Below are 18,016 nucleotides of genomic sequence, written 5' to 3'. Positions count from 1 at the left end.
ATTATGGTCAGCGCTTGCAAGTTCCACTGTCAATTATGGTACAGCATCCGTCTTCAGGATTAGCTTCCTGACAAGACCCTTCGAATGTTCTTCCCGATTGATAAAGCAACTTCACTCAAAATATGCACTGCACACACGTGACATGATCGTAATTTTCAGTGCAGCCTATCCACCTGAAATGAAACGCATCCACTGCTGTCTTCATTCTTCAGAAAATAGTGTAAGGATAATTTTACATCCAGTCACAACAAAGTGTGTTTTTGCCAACAAGCTGGTAAGTAGCTTGCTAGGTAACAGTCTCACCACAGATGAAAGGTTACCAATATCTTTGGTCGTATATTCTGCTTGAGCTAGCTACTATTATCTAGCTTACGGAATGTAAACAAAGCCAAAGCAAGGCATATGTGATGATGGTTTTAAGGTGGTACATATTTAAATGAGTTAAGATGATGAGACACAATCATTGGTGTATTAAATGTCCGGCTTTACGTGATGTTGCATAAAGCCGGAAGTAAATCCTTGGTAATGCCAACAAAGCCAAAGCAAGGCGTAAGCGTAGGCACACATGATGACGGTTTTAAGGTGGCACATATTTAAATGAGTTAAGATGATGAGACACAATCATTGGTGTAGTAAATGTCCGGCTTTACGTGACTTTACGTACACCACGAGTGGCGCAGTGGTCTAAGGCACTGCATCGCAGTGCTAGCTGTGCCACTAGAGATCCTGGTTTGAATCCAGGCTCTGTCGTAGCCGGCCGTGACCGGGATACTCATGGGGCGGCGCACAATTGGCCCAGCGTCATCCAGGGTAGGGGAGGGAATGGCCAGCAGGGATGTAGCTCAGTTGGTAGAGCATGGCGTTTGCAACGCCAGGGTTGTGGGTTCGATTCCCACAAGGGGCCAATATGAAAAAATAAAATAAAAAATAACTCAGTAACTGTAAGTCGCTCTGGGTAAGAGCGTCTGTTAAATGTAAATGTAAATCCTTGGTAATGCATGACTCCTGAATCCAAGTGTTTGACACGGGGGGAGGGGACCAGTAACTTTCTCATAAAACTTTATCAATGTACCAGCTACAGTCATTTTTTCTTACTTGGGTCACCCTACTTTGAACTGGTTTCATCCAAATATCATCAAATTTCATCATGTTTTTCACTGTTTGGGACGTGTAAAATCTGTGTGTTTGCACATTGATTGATAGATTAATCCTACACTACAAAAAGATGAATAACAAACACCGTACAAACTATTCCAATCAGTTAGGTAGATGTATTACACCCATTACTAAAATGGTTGTTCTGGTTTAAATGGTTTAGGTAGACTTTTTCTAACCCTGACAGTCATTCTGATTGCAGGTTGCGGGTGAATAAAAAGTCCTCTGGTTGGATAGCCTAATTCTGGCTTGATTCCAATAGGAATTACATATCACTTTACAAGCCAGCATAATATGACGTGCAGGCCTGATGTGGCCTGTAAACCAGGAGTTTCCTAACACCACTCTGTTAAGTTAAAACTAGGCTATCAAAGTAAGGCCTAATGATATTAGTAATGTATTGTCATAAAGTTCTATTTTAATGACCCTCATTTTGTGAAAGCCACTCCCCTCTAAAGAGAAAATAATTAAACAACCATGTCTCTGTCACTAACAAATACAGCCATGGGGGTAGCTCTATAATTCACTCAAAAATCATTTGCACCCTGGGAAATATGCAAATTAGGCTTTACAACATACTGTGTTAAAACAACACCCAAAATGACTTACTTATACTAATAGGAGTTAACTCTAGATCATGTGTGTGTGTGTGTGTGTGTGTGTGTGTGTGTGTGTGTGTGTGTGTGTGTGTGTGTGTGTGTGTGTGTGTGTGTGTGTGTGTGTGTGTGTGTGTGTGTGTGTGTGTGTGTGTGTGTGTGTGTGTGTGTGTGTGTATGCGTGCATGCATGCATGCATGCATTTGTGCATGTTTGCATCCTTCTCTCTCTTTGTAACTATCTCTCCCTCTCTCTGCGGGTCTTCAGTAGCAGTGCATATATTCTACTGATGAGCCCTGATCTGTAAAGTGTTACCTACATGATTTAACCAGCTCTCTCTTGTCTCAACATGTTCAACTGTATCATTGTTCAGTGAAGTGTGTGTGAATATGTATGTGTGTTTGTGCACTTATGTTAGCAGTGCTGAGACCCACATATGGGTGTTTGTGAATAATTGATGTTGTGTTTCACAGAGAGCTGTACTGCTGGAGTAGCACACCTGAGGGAGAGGTTTATGAGCTGGCTGAAGTTATGGATGCCTAGTGTAACACACACACATGCATACTTGTCTCTCTCTGTCTCATGTAAGGGAAATTGTGATTTTTGAAAGACATGAGAGTAATTGCAGCCCTAGCTAAGAAACCCGGTACAGGTCTATCCCAGTCACAATGTAGCTAGAAGAACACTAACGATCCAGGCTTAAAATATTCATACATGTTTATGCAAACACACACACACCACACGCACGCACAGTAAAGCTGTTGCAGTTTACTGTCTGGGGTTCATATATTCACATTACACTCTCAACTATATATCACCACAGAAACCATGAGTCAGCACTATCTTTTATTTATATATCACAGAGAGGAGGGGGGATGTGTGTGGTAGAACGAGAAGACCAGAAAGAAATAGAGGGAAGAAATGAGGAGAGAGATCTTGAAAGAGTGCTCTTGTACAATCAACTAACCTAATAACTATTTAATGTGTGTTTCTAGAAGTAATTGAGGTGTCGCTCACAAGATACGTAGACATTGGGGAATTCTTTGGAGGTTAGAAACGTGCAGGTGAAACTAAGGATCAATCATATATTTTTCAACAACAAAAAAAAAGTATCTTGCTCACCCTCAAAAGTTTTTTTCATTAATGTTTGTGTGTGTACATTATCAGGACCCCAATGTCGTAGCATTTTACCCTAAAGTCCTGAAAAGGTAGGAAAACAATAACTTTTTTGAAAAGTGAGGACTTTTTTCAGGTCCTGAATTTGTTCAAATTATATTTTAAGCTTAAGGGTTAGGTTTAGGGTTTTGGTGTTAGGTTTAGGTTTAGGGTTAGTGTGTGTGTGTGTGTGTGTTCCTACATTATCAGGACCACAATGTCCTGACAAGGTAGGAAAACAAGGACATTTTAGAAAAGTCAGGACTTTTTTTATTCCATGAATATAATAAGATACTATTTTAGGCTTAAGGGTTAGGTTTGGGGTTAGGGTTAACTCTTTAGAACCCATAGTGGCCGTCGACAGACTTTCTTTAAATTACAATAGCGGCCGCGAATGGCCTTGTTTTTCTAACAATAATATCTATGTCAATATCGCAAAATGAACTTGCTAACAACCTGTTGTCGTATTTGCGTGGCTTTTGTCATCAACCAGAAACCGGAAACAGGGTATGCTATCATTTGACAAAAATTACTAAAAAATCCACTTCATTACTCAAAATAACGGCACCGAAGCGGACACGACTTTTCACTGCGAAAGTTGCTGTATTTATGTTGGTTGGTGATACGGATTCGGACACGTCCTTGCACTTTGAAAAGCGAGGATGTTGAGGTGAGTGATATAAGTAAATATATGTTTGGTGTTGTCGATGTTTGATGCTGTGAAACTTGGGGAACAGCTTAGATTAGCAAATCCTGGGGGGGCAGTGCAAATAGTCCGGGTAACAATGATTAGCTGTTCAGGAGTCTTATGGCTTGGGGGTAGAAGCTGTTGACATGCCTTTTGGACCTAGACTTGGTGCTCCGGTACCGCTTGCCGTGCGGTAGCAGAGAGAACAGTCTGACTAGGGTGGCTGGAGTCTTTGACAATTTTGAAGGCCTTCCTCTGACACCGCCTGGTATAGAGGTCCTGGATGGCAGGAAGCTTGGCCCCAGTGATGTACTGGGCCGTACGCACTACCCTCTGTAGTGCCTTGTGGTCGGAGGCCGAGCAGTTGACATACCAGGCGGTGATGCAACCAGTCAGGATGCTCTCGATGGTGCAGCTGTATAACTTTTTGAGGATCTGAGGACCCATGCCAAATCTTTGTAGTCTCCTGAGGGGGAATAGGCTTTGTCGTACCCTCTTCACGACTGTCTTGGTGTGTTTGGACCATGATAGTTCGTTGGTGATGTGCACTTGAAGCTCTCAACCTGTTCCACTACAGCCCCGTCGATGAGAATGGGGGCGTGCTCAGTCCTCTTTTTTTCTTGTAGTCCACAATCATCTCCTTTGTCTTGATCACGTTGAGGGAGAGGTTGTTATCCTGGCACCACACAGCCAGGTCTCGGACCTCCTCCCTATAGGCTGTCTCATCGTTGTCGGTGATCAGGCCTACCACTGTTGTGTCGTCAGCAAACTTAATGATGGTGTTGGAGTCATACAGGAGGGGACTGAGCACGCACCCCTGAGGGGCCCCCATGTTGAGGATCAGCGTGGCAGATGTGTTGTTACCTACACTTACCACCTGAGGGCGGCCCGTCAGGAAGTCCTGGATCCAGTTGCAGAGGGAGGTGTTTAGTCCCAGGATCCTTAGCTTAGTGATGAGCTTTGAGGGCACTATGATGTTGAACGCTGAGCTGTAGTCAATGAACAGCATTCTCACGTAGGTGTTCCTCTTGTCCAGGTGGGAAAGGGCAGTGTGCAATAGAGATTGCATCATCTGTTGATCTGTTGGGGCGGTATGCAAATTGGAGTGGGTCTAGGGCAGGGGTGTCAAACGTACGGCCCGCGGGCCGGATCAGGCCCGCAAACGGGTTTAATCCGGCCCGCGAGATGATAAAAAAAAATATATATATATATATATATAAATATATATTTTCTTTTTGTAAAGTATAAAAATGCGCTGCAATTTTTCAATAAAATAAACCGCTGTTCCAATTGCGTCCACTGGATGGCGCAATAGCAATTGTGTTAAGCAAGCAAACTGTTTATACCGGGGCAGAGCAAGTAGGTCAAGCACGTGCAGCCAATGAGCTACTTTGTTTTGCCCGCGATATTTATTACGGCTTCTACTTTTAACATAATGTGCTTTGGCACCCTCATTGCCCCAATATGTCTCTGTCAAAAAAGAGAAAAGTGGACGCAGAGTGCAGTGTTCCAAGAAAAATGGTCATCCTATTTATTCACGGAATTGAATGGGAAAGCTGTATGTTTGGTGTGTTCAGAGCATGTTGCAGTGCTGAAAGAATATAACCTTCGTCGCCACTATGTGAGTCTTCATGCCGACAAATATGACAACTTTCATGGACAGCGGAGATGAGAGAAGGTGAATGAACTGTTGGCGGGTCTGAAGAAACAGCAGTCTGTGTTTACTCACAGCCGAGACATCAGTGACGCTGCAGTGAAAGCTAGCTACCTCATTGCTAATGAAATCGCAGTGGCTTCAAAACCATTTAGTGAGGGTGAATTTGTAAAAACATGCATGATGAAGTCAGCGGAGATTGTGTGCCCTGAAAAGCGGCAGGCTTTTGCAAATATCAGCCTGACAAGAAACACAGTTGCAGACAGGATTTCCGATCTTTCAGTGGATTTGGACAGCCAGTTGAAGCAAAAAGTAAAGTCATTTATTGCGTTTTCGGTTGCAATTGATGAAAGTACGGACATTACAGATGTTGCACAACTGGCCATTTTCATCCGCGGAGTTGATGACACATTGACCGAGGAGTTCGTGGAGTTGGTGCCGATGACAGATACAACGACAGCAGCTGATATTTTTACCGCAATCGTCGGCGCGCTGGACAGGGTCGGAATGGACTGGTCCCGCGCTGTCAGCCTGGCTACAGATGGTGCGCCCTCAATGATCGGGAAAAAAGCAGGCGTTGTGACAAAGTTCAGAGAGAAAGTGCAATCTGCAAATGGAGGACGTGATTTTTTGACTTTTCAATGTATTTTGCACCTAGAGGCTTTGTGTTGCAAGTCATTAAAGATGGATAACATCATGAAGGTGGTCATCCAAACTGTTAATTTCATCCGATCCAGAAGCCTGAATCACCATCAGTTTGACATCCTTCTCAGAGAGAAAGACCACATCTATGGCCTGCCATACCACACTGAGGTAAGATGGTTAAGCCGAGGTGCTGTGCTGAGGCGTTTCTTTGATTTACGAGAAGAAATTGAACAGTTCATGGAAGAAAAGGGCAAACCAGTGTTAGAATTTCATTCCGCAGAATGGATGCAGGACCTTGCATTTATGGTGGATGTTACAGAGCACCTGAATAACTTGAACAAACAGCTGCAAGGGCGCAACAAAGTTGTCACGCAGTATTATGACAGCATACGTTCTTTCAAGTTGAAGCTGTCATTGTGGGAGACGCAACTTGCCAGTGGTGATGCAGCTCACTTCCCCTGTCTGAAAAATGTGTGCGACCCAACATGTGGCAGACATGAAGCGGTTCAAAGATAAAATAATGGGACTGTTACGGGAGTTTGAGCAACGCTTTCAGATTTATGTTTATATGTTTTTATGTTGATGTGCTATTGTTTTTAATTGATTTATTTTATTTGTATATTTAACCTATTCTTGACTCTGTGGTTCTTGCACTTGTTTGGGGAACAGGATTTCATTATTTTTATCTACATTTCTGCCTGAGAAACGACACCCTGATATAGTTATGTGATCTGTGAAACAGCTTTATGTTGTATGTTGATCGTATTAAAACAATGAAAACAATCTGAAGTTGTTGTTTTTAAGTTATATATACCATGATTTTTCCGGTCCGGCCCACTTGGGAATAGATTTTCCTCCATGTGGCCCCTGAGCTAAAATGAGTTTGACACCCCTGGTCTAGGGTTTCTGGGATAATGGTGTTGAGGTGAGCCATGACCAGCCTTTCAAAGCACTTCATGGCTACGGACGTGAGTGCTACGGGTCGGTAGTCATTTAGGCAGGTTATCTTAGTGTCCTTGGGCACAGGGACTATGGTGGTCTGCTTGAAACATTATATATTATACATTATACATATTACAGACTCAGTCAGGGACATGTTGAAAATGTCAGTGAAGACACTTGTCAGTTGGTCAGCACATGCTCGGAGTACACGTCCTTGTAATCCGTCTGGCTCTATGATTAATGCCCTCCTTGCCTGGTCTGTGAGTTTTGGTGGGCGGCCCTCTCTTGGCAGGTTTGTTGTGGTGCCATATTCTTTCCATTTTTTAATAATGGATTTAATGGTGCTCCGTGGGATGTTCAAAGTTTCAGATCTTTTTTTATAACCCAACCCTGATCTGTACTTCTCCACAACGTTGTCCCTGACCTGTTTGGAGAGCTCCTTGGTCTCCATGGTGCCGCATGCTTGGTGGTGCCCCTTCTTAGTGGTGTTGCAGACTCTGGGGCCTTTCAGAACAGGTGTATATATACTGAGATCATGTGACAGATCATGTGACACTTAGATGGCACACAGGTGGACTTTATTTAACTAATTATGTGACTTCTGAAGGTAATTGGTAGCACCAGATCTTATTTAGGGGCTTCATAGCAAAGGGGGTGAATACATATGCACACACCACTTTTCCGTTATTTATTTTTTTCACTTCACTTCACCAATTTGGACTATTTTGTGTATGTCCATTACATGAAATACAATTCCATTTAAATTACAGGAAGTAATGCAACAAATTAGGAAAAACGCCAAGGGGGATGAATACTTTTGCAAGGCATTGTATTAGGAAGAGAGTATGTGTATGGTTGAGAAAAAGAAAGAGAGGAAGGAAGAGAGAGACAGTGTGAGAGGGAGAGAGCGAGCGAGATTATATTCCTGACCACAATTGTATCCTATTTGTTGATCCTCTCCTCTCCCGCTGTTACTCTGTTCCTCTAGGTCAGTGAAAGCTAAGGAATTGATGTGGAGAGTCAGGGCTCAGCAGCAAAAGGCAGGGAGTAAGAGGAGTTAGAGATGATTGGAGGGATAGAGAAGAGGAGCGAAAAGGAGCGTGGATGGAGAGAGGAAGAGGAGAGTGAAGAGGAGGAGAGTGAGGAGAGTAGTGGGAGAGAGGAAGAGGAGAGTGAAGGAGAGGAGAGCGGAAGGAGATAGAAAGAGGAGGGAGAGGAGAGTGGATGGAGAGGGAGAGGAGGAAGCAGAGGGAGAGGAGGAAGAGGGATGGGAAGAGGGAAAGCATACCCAAGAGGGAGCCTACGTTTCCATGAACTGTGTTTGCCCCAAGTCTCATCATTCACCCTTGTACCACACAGCCAGGCAGGGGTTTTGGAGTTGTTTTTAAAAATGGTAGGAACTTACAGTGGGGCAAAAAAGTATTTAGTCAGCCACCAATTGTGCAAGTTCTCCCACTTAAAAAGATGAGAGAGGCCTGTAATTTTCATCATAGGTACACGTCAACTATGAAAGACAAAATGAGAAAAAAAATCCAGAAAATCACATTATAGGATTTTTAATGAATTTATTTGCAAATGATGGTGGAAAATAAGTATTTGGTCAATAACAAAAGTTTTGTCAATACTTTGTTATATACCCTTTGTTGGCAATGACACAGGTCAAACGTTTTCTGTAAGTCTTCACAAGGTTTTCACACACTGTTGCTGGTATTTTGGCCCATTCCTCCATGCAGATCTCCACTAGAGCAGTGATGTTTTGGGGCTGTCGCTGGGCAACACGGACTTTCAACTCCCTCCAAAGATTTTCTATGGGGTTGAGATCTGGAGACTGGCTAGGCCACTCCAGGACCTTGAAATGCTTCTTACGAAGCCACTCCTTCGTTGCCCGGGCGGTGTGTTTGGGATCATTGTCATGCTGAAAGACCCAGCCACGTTTCATCTTCAATGCCCTTGCTGATGGAAGGAGGTTTTCACTCAAAATATCACGATACATGGCCCCATTCATTCTTTCCTTTACACGGATCAGTCGTCCTGGTCCCTTTGCAGAAAAAACAGCCCCAAAGCATGATGTTTCCACCCCCATGCTTCACAGTAGGTATGGTGTTCTTTGGATGCAACTCAGCATTCTTTGTCCTCCAAACACGACGAGTTGAGTTTTTACCAAAAAGTTATATTTTGGTTTCATCTGACCATATGACATTCTCCCAATCCTCTTCTGGATCATCCAAATGCACTCTAGCAAACTTCAGATGGGCCTGGACATGTACTGGCTTAAGCAGGGGGACACGTCCTGCACTGCAGGATTTGAGTCCCTGGCGGCGTAGTGTGTTACTGATGGTAGGCTTTGTTACTTTGGTCCCAGCTCTCTGCAGGTCATTCACTAGGTCCCCCCGTGTGGTTCTGGGATTTTTGCTCACCGTTCTTGTGATCAATTTGACCCACGGGGTGAGATCTTGCGTGGAGCCCCAGATCGAGGGAGATTATCAGTGGTCTTGTATGTCTTCCATTTCCTAATAATTGCTCCCAAAGTTGATTTCTTCAAACCAAGCTGCTTACCTATTGCAGATTCAGTCTTCCCAGCCTGGTGCAGGTCTACAATTTTGTTTCTGGTGTCCTTTGACAGCTCTTTGGTCTTGGCCATAGTGGAGTTTGGAGTGTGACTGTTTGAGGTTGTGGACAGGTGTCTTTTATACTGATAACAAGTTCAAACAAGTGCCATTAATACAGGTAACGAGTGGAGGACAGAGGAGCCTCTTAAAGAAGAAGTTACAGGTCTGTGAGAGCCAGAAATTTTGCTTGTTTGTCGGTGAACAAATACTTATTTTCCACCATAATTTGCAAATAAATTCATTAAAAATCCTACAACGTGATTTTCTGGATTTTTTTTTCTCAATTTGTCTGTCATAGTTGACATGTACCTATGATGAAAATTACAGGCCTCTCTCATCTTTTTAAGTGGGAGAACTTGCACAATTGGTTTCTGACTAAATACTTTTTTTCCCCACTGTATATCTGTTCCAAGAAAATGGGCGGGGTTGACATTCTTAACCAACTGAGGAGCTATTACAATGTTGGACGCACAGGCAGAAAATGGTAGAAGTATGTGTTTTGGAGAATGCTCAACATTGCCATAATAAATGCGTACATTGTGTGGGGGACCCTACAAAGGCCCCTTCCCAGAAACCGCAGGCTTAAGGTTAGGGTTAGGGTTAGGGGTTAGGGACAATAGGATTTTGAATGGGAATTCATCCTGAAAATTCACGAAAATAAAGCTGTGTGTGTGTGTGTGTTTGTTCCTGGCCTCAGATACTAAACTGTACCTAGTGTAAGGCAGCACACCGCTTAAAAGGTGATACCTTGTGAAGGAAATCACATAACTTTCCTGAGCCACACACACACACCGCCCCTGGCCCCAGTTGTCCTCCAGGCCAGGTTTAAATTGGATTGGGCCTTCAACCTGATCACAGCACTTTAGATCACCTCTGATGATATTGAGAGGTCTAACCTGCTTATGACAGTGGGACACACACACACAAACACACAAACAAACACACAATCTCTGCTATCGCTCAACCTACCTACACATATACAGTTGAAGTCGGAAGTTTACATACACTTAGGTTGGAGACATTAAAAATCGTTTTTCAACCACTCCTCAAATTTCTTGTTAACAAACTATCGTTTTGGCAAGTCGGTTAGGACATCTACTTTGTGCATGATACAAGTAATTTTTCCAACAATTGTTTACAGACAGATTATTTCACTTATAATTCACTGTATCACAATTCCAGTGGGTCAGAAGTTTACATACACTAAGTTGACTGTGCCTTTAAACAGCTTGGATTATTCCAGAAAATGATGTCATCGCTTTAGAAGCTTCTGATAGGCTAATTGACATCATTTGAGTCAATTGGAGGTGTACCCGTGGATGTATTTCAAGGCCTACCTTCAAACTCAGTGCCTCTTTGCTTGACATCATGGGAAAATGAAAAGAAATCAGCCAAGACCTCAGAAAAAAAATGGTAGACCTCCACAAGTATGGTTCATCCTTCAGAGCAATTTCCAAATGGCTGAAGGTACCACGTTCATCTGTACAAACAATAGTGTGCAAGTATAAACACCATGGGACCACGCAGCCGCCATACCGCTCAGGAAGGAGACGCGTTCTGTCTCCTAGAAATGAACGTACTTTGGTGTGAATAGTGCAAATCAATCCCAGAACAACAGCAAAGGACCTTGTGAATATGCTGGAGGAAACAGGTACAAAAGTATCTATATACACAGTAAAACAAGTCCTATATCGACATAACCTGAAAGGCTGCTCAGCAAGGAAGAAGCCACTGCTCCAAAACAGACATAAAAAAGCCAGACTACGGTTTGCAACTGCACATGGGGACAAAGATTGTGCTTTTTGGAGAAATGTCCTCTGGTCTGATGAAACAAAAATAGAACTGTTTGGCCATAATGAACCTCGTTATGTTTGGAGGAAAAAGGGTGCTTTGCTGCAGGAGAGACTGGTGCACTTCACAAAATAGATGGCATCATGAGGAAGGAAAATGATGTGGATATATTGAAGCAACATCTCAAGACATCAGTCAGGAAGTTAAAGCTTGGTCGCAAATGGGTCTTCCAAATGGACAATGACCCCAAGCATACTTCCAAAGTTGTGGCAAAATGGCTTAAGGACAACAAAGTCAAGGTATTGGAGTGGCCATCACAAAGCCCTGACCTGACAATTTCTACAAAAGCCTTTGGAGGCTGTAGTAAAATATTAGTATTTGGTTTAGGATCATGTAAGTGTTTGCTGCAAAGCTGTGGTCATCCCTAGGAGCAGTGGAGAAGTGTTATGTTGTCCCCCATAGGAGCTGTGAAGCAGAGTAGGGGAGAGTTAAACGGAACTGGGCGACTTCAACCTCCCGACGTCTGCCATCGATTAATTTCTTTCCACCTCTTCCTTTCCAATCATTTCCTCTTTTGACCTCTTCTTTTCCCAGTCACCTCCCACTCACAAGGCAGGCAATGCACTTGACCTCATCTTTACTAGATCTTGTTCGCCTACTAATCTGCAACCCCCCTCCAGGTCTCTGATCACTACTTTGTTTCCTTTTCTGTCTCCCTCTCTTCCAACCCTACCCACTCAGCCCCTATCCAGATGGTCATGCGCCGTCGCAATCTTCGCTCTCTCTCTCCCACTACTCTCTTCTCTTCTATCCTTTCATCTCTCCTTTCTGCTAAATCCTTCTTTCTTGTCTCCTTATTCTGCCTCTTTGACCCTACTCTCTTTCCTTTCCGTATCCAATGACTCTCACTGTCCCTTTTCCTCCCAGCCTGTTCTAGCCTCCCCTCTTGCTCCATGGCTGTGACACATGCAAGATCACAGAAAAGGGCTGCGGACAGCTGAGCGAAAATGGAGCAAAACTACATTTCTAGAGGACCTATCATCCTTTCACTACCCCCTCTCTACCTTCTCTTCCTCTGTATGTGCTGCTAAAGCCTTATTCTATCACTTTAAATTCCAAGCTTCTGCCTCTAACCCTAGGAAACACTTTCCCACCTTTCCTCCCTCCTTAATCCTCCACCTCCCTCCTCCCTCTCTGCGGACGACTTTGTCAACCACTTTGAAAAAATGGTTGATGACATCCGCTCCTCATTCACTCAGCTTATTGAGTCCACTGGTCCCACTCACACAGAACTACCCTACGCCATGACCTCTTTCTCCACTCGCTCTCCAGATGAAATCCTGCGACTAGTGGGGTCCGGCCTTCGACAACCTGCCCGCTCGACCCCATCGCCTCCTCCCTTCTCCAGACCATCTCTAGAGACCTTCCCCCATTCTTCACTTCCCTCATCAACTCATCCCTGACCACTGTCTGCGTCCCCTCGGACTTAAAAATGGACAGAGTTGCTCCCCTCCTCAAGAAACCAACACTCGACTCCTCTTTCCAAAACACATGAGTGTGCTGTCTCTGACCAACTCTCTCGTTATCTCTTGAACCTAACCAATCAGGCTTCAAGACAGGTCACTCAACCGAGACTGCCCTCGTCTGCGTCATGGAGGCTCTCAATACTGCCAAAGCTGACTCTCTCTCCTCTGTTCTCATCCTCCTAGATCTATGCACTGCCTTTGACACCATGAACCATCAGGTCCTCCTCTCCACCCTCTCAGGGCTGGGCGTCTCAGGCTCTGCACACTCTTGGATTGCATCCTACCTGGCAGGTTGCTCCTACCAGTTGACGTGGAGAGGATCTGTGTCTGCACCAAGTGCTCTAACTACTGGTGTACCCTAGGGCTTGGTTCTAGGCCCGCTTCTCTCTGTACACCAAGTCACTCGGCTCCATCATATCCTCACATGGTCTCTCCTATCATTGCGCTGTAAATTACACTCAACTACTTTTCTCCTTCCCCCTTCTGACACCCAAGTGGCGACACACATCTTTGTGTGCCTGGCAGATATCTCAGCTTGGATGTCGGCCCACCACCTCAAGCTCAACCTTGACAAGACGGCACTGCTTTTTCTCCCGGGGAAGGCCTGCCTGCGCCAAGACCTCTCCATCACAGTTGACAACTCCACGGTGTCCCCCTCCCAGAGTGCAAAGAATCTCGGCATGACCCTGGACAACACCCTTTCATTCTCTTCATTTTGGTTGTAAAATTGTATTTTATATTTTGTCAACAAAACATACACATAGAAACAACAACATCATACAAACATCAACTACATCACACCTGCCCAGACCCACTAACACACACACCCATCTCCAGCGCCCTCATCACTTTCCGCCACCTGGCCTTAAACTGTACCATTTTGTTTCTCTCCGTAGCCCACACACTTTCAATTTTTTGATAATAAAGCATTTGACCCTTCCATTGCGTTAACGACAGAGAATTGGTTGATTTCCAGTTTTTAAGAATATATTTTTTTAAAGATGATTTATGAGAAAAGTATCATCCAACATCATATGCCATGTCTTGAAAAATGCAGACGGATATAAATATATAAAGATTTAGATATAAGATATAAGATATAAATGTAAATTTACATTGTAATACTTCTGACAGCCAACTTTCTAACGCTGCCATTAACTTTTGGACATTATAACATTCCCAGAAGGCATGGATTATTGAGTCATTATTAGTTTTACACTTCAGACATGACTTTGCGATTGTACTGTGGAATTTGTGAATTTTGTCTCCTCTTTAATAAATTCTATACATTAATTTATATTGGATTAAGAGAACATTTTTGTTAACTTGTATCTCGTTAGTTCCAACATTCCCTCAATCTTGTGCCAATATTAGTTATTTTTAAGTCTTGGTTCCAATAGTTTATATATTTTTCTAAGATAGGATAGGCTCTCTGCAAGGTTTTGTATAGGTTACCTATCACATGAATATCATTTTCTGACTCTGATGTCCAGAAGATTTCATATCGAAATGTTGTGATATAAAACTTTTAAGTTGCATGTATTTGACAATTTCTACATTGGTCAATCCTAAATTGCTTTTTAAAGCTGTAATGGTCATTTACGGTTTCTATGCCTTTAGTTTTCCATGTGGACCAATTTATTGTCAAATTCTGAAAAGCTATCCAAGGATTGTACCAAAAGGTTGTGTTTTTAGGGAGTGATATTGGTTATTGTAGAATACATTTCATTTTCTTCCATATTGTTATAGTGTTCTTAACTGTGAAGTTATGAATGTTCTTACCTTTATCCTTTGAAAATAGACGCGTAAAAATATTCTGGGAATGAGTATGCACAGCTTCAATATGTACCCATTATTCCTCTTTAGTGCATTTAACTACACTGAACAAAGTGCAAAGTGTTAGTCCCATTGTTTCATGAGCTGAAATAGAAGATCCCTGAAATTTTCCATACACACAAAAAGCTTCTTTCTCTGACATTTTGTGCACAAATTTGTTTACATCACTGTTAGTGAGCATTTCTCCTTTGTAAAGATAATCCATACATCTGACAAGTGTGGCATATCAAGAAACTGATTAAACAGCATGATCATTGCACAGGTGCACCTTGTGCTGGGGACAATAAAAGTACACTCTAAAATGTGCAGTTTTGTCACACAACACAATGCCACAGATGTCTCATGTTTCGAGGAAGCGTGCAATTGGCATGCTGACTACAGGAATGTCCACCTGAGCTGTTGCCAGATAATTGAATGTTAATTTCTCTAACATAAGCCGCCTCCAACTTCGTTTTAGAGAATTTGGCAGTAAGTCCAACCGGCCTCACAAACGCAAACCATGTGTATGGCATCGTGTGGCCGTTTGCTGATGTCAACATTGTGAACAGAATGACCCGTGGTGGCAGTGGGGTTATGGTATGGGCAGGCACAAGCTACAGATGACGAACACAATTGCATTTGAATGATGGCAATTTGAATGCACAGAGATACCATTACGATATCCTGAGTCCCATTGTCGTGCCGTTCATCCGCAGCCATCACCTCATGTTTCAACATGATAATGCACAGCCCCATGTCGCAAGGATCTGTACACAATTCCTGGAAGCTGAAAATGTCCCAGTTCTTCCATGGCCTGCATACTCAGCAGACATGTCACCCATTGAGCATGTTTGGGATGCTCTGGATTGACGTGTACGACAGCGTGTCACAGTTCCGGCCAATATCCAGCGTATACGCACAGCCATTGAAGAGGAGTGGGACAATATTCCACAGGCCAATCAACAGCCTGATCAACTATATGCGAAGGAGATGTGTCACATTGCTTGAGGCAAATGGTGGTCACACCAGATTCTGAAAAAAATAAATAATATGACATTTACATAATTATTCAGACACTTTACTCAGTACTTTGTTGAAGCACCATTGGCAGCGATTACAGCCTGGATTCTTCTTGCGTATGACGCTACAAGCTTGGCACACCTGTATTTGGGGAGATTCTCCCATTCTTCTCTGCAGATACTCTCAAGCTCTGTAAGGTTGGATGGGGAGCGTCGCTGCACAGCTATTTTCAGGTCTCTTCAGAGATGTTTGATCAGGTTCAAGTCTGGGCTCTGGCTGGGCCACTCAAGGACATTCAGAGACTTGTCGAGAAGCCCCTCCTGCGTTGTCTTGGCTGTGTGCTTAGGGTTGTTGTCCTGTTGGAAGGTGAACCTTCACCCCAGTCTGAGGTCCTGAGCGCTCTGGAGCAAGTATTCATCAAGTATTTCCCTGTACTTTGCTCTGTTCATTTTTCCCTCAATCTTGACTAGTCTCCCAGTCCCTGCCGCTGAAAAACATCCCCACAGCATGATGCTGCCACCACCATGCTTCACCGTAGGGATGGTGCCAGGTTTTAGGTGCCTTTCGGCAAACTCCAAGCGGTTTGTCATGTGCCTTTTTACTGAGGAGTGGCTTCTGTCTGGTCACTCTACAGTAAAGGCCTGATTGGTGGAGTGCTGCAGAGATGGTTGTCCTTCTGGAAGATTCTCCCATCTCCAAAGAGGAACTGTGGAGCTCTATCAGAGTGACCATCGGGTTCTTGGTCACCTCCCTCACCAAGGCCTTTCTCTCCCGATTGCTCAGTTTGCTCAGATTCCAAACTTCCATTTAAGAATGATGGAGGCCACTGTGTTCTAGGGGACCTTCAATGCTGCAGAAATGTTTTGGTATCCTTCCCCAGATCTGTGCTTGGACACAATCCTGTCTCGGAGCTCTACAGACAATTCCTTCGACCTCATGGCTTGGTTTTTGCTCTGACATGCACTGTCAACTGTGGGACCTCATACAGTTGATGTCGGAAGTTTACCAACAGGCTGCAATAGGCATACCTCTAAACGCAAACCTGGTCCCCTGTACAGAAAATAACTACAGTTGAAGTCAGAAGTTACATACACCTTAGCCAAATACATTTAAACTCAGATTTTCACAATTATATTTCTTTCATCACATTCCCAGTGGGTCAGAAGTTCACACACATTCAATTAGTATTTGGTAGCATTGCCTTTAAATTGTTTAACTTCGGTCAAACGTTTCGGGTAGCCATCCACAAGTTTCCCACAATAAGTTGGGTGAATTTTGGCCAATTCCTCCTGACAGAGCTGGTGTAACTGAGTCAGGTTTGTAGGCCTCCTTGCTCGCACACGCTTTTTGAGTTCTGCCCACACATTTTCTATAGGATTGAGGTCAGGGCTTTGTGATGGCCACTCCAATACCTTGACTTTGTTGTCCTTAAGCCATTTTTCCACATCTTTGGAAGTATGCTTGGGGTCATTGTCCATTTGGAAGACCCATTTGCGACCAAGCTTTAACTTCCTGACTGATGTCTTGAGATGTTGCTTCAATATATCAACCTAATTTTCCATCCTCATGATGCCATCTATTTTGTGAAGTGCACCAGTCCCTCCTGCAGCAAAGCACCCCCACAGCATGATGCTGCCACCCCCGTGCTTCACGGTTGGGATGGTGTTCTTCAGCTTGCAAGCAGCACCCTTTTTCCTCCAAACATAACGATGTTCATTATGGCCAAACAGTTCTATTTTTGTTTCATCAGACCAGAGGACATTTCTCCAAAAAGTACGATCTTTGTCCCCATGTGCAGTTGCAAACCGTAGTCTGGCTTTTTTATGGTGGTTTTGGAACAGTGGCTTCTTCCTTGCTGAGCGGCCTTTCAGGTTATATAGGTCAATATAGGACTCGTTTTACTGTGGATATAGATACTTTTGTACCTGTTTCCTCCAGCATCTTCACAAGGTCCTTTGCTGTTGTTCTGGGATTGATTTGCACTTTTCGCACCAAAGTACGTTCATCTCTAGGAGACAGAACGCGTCTCATTCCTGAGCGGTATGATGGCTGCGTGGTCCCATGGTGTTTATACTTGCGTACTATTGTTTGTACAGATGAACGTGGTACCTTCAGGCATTTGGAAATTGCTCCCAAGGATGAACCAGACTTGTGGAGGTCTACAATGTTTTTTCTGAGGTCTTGGCTGATTTCTTTTCATTTTCCCATGATGTCAAGCAAAGAGGCACTGAGTTTGAAGGTAGGCCTTGAAATTTTCCAAGCTGTTTAATGGCACAGTCAACTTAGTGCATGTACAATTCTGACCCACTTGAATTGTGATACAGTGAATTATAAGTGAAATAATCTGTCTGTAAACAACTGTTGGAAAAATTACTTGTGTCATACACAAAGTAGATGTCCTAACCGACTTGCCAAAACTA

This window comes from Coregonus clupeaformis, chromosome 23, assembly GCF_020615455.1.
Source record: "Coregonus clupeaformis isolate EN_2021a chromosome 23, ASM2061545v1, whole genome shotgun sequence".
Taxonomy (NCBI): domain Eukaryota; kingdom Metazoa; phylum Chordata; class Actinopteri; order Salmoniformes; family Salmonidae; genus Coregonus; species Coregonus clupeaformis.
The sequence above is the reverse complement of the archived record's forward strand: the minus strand, read 5'-3'. Positions refer to the sequence as shown.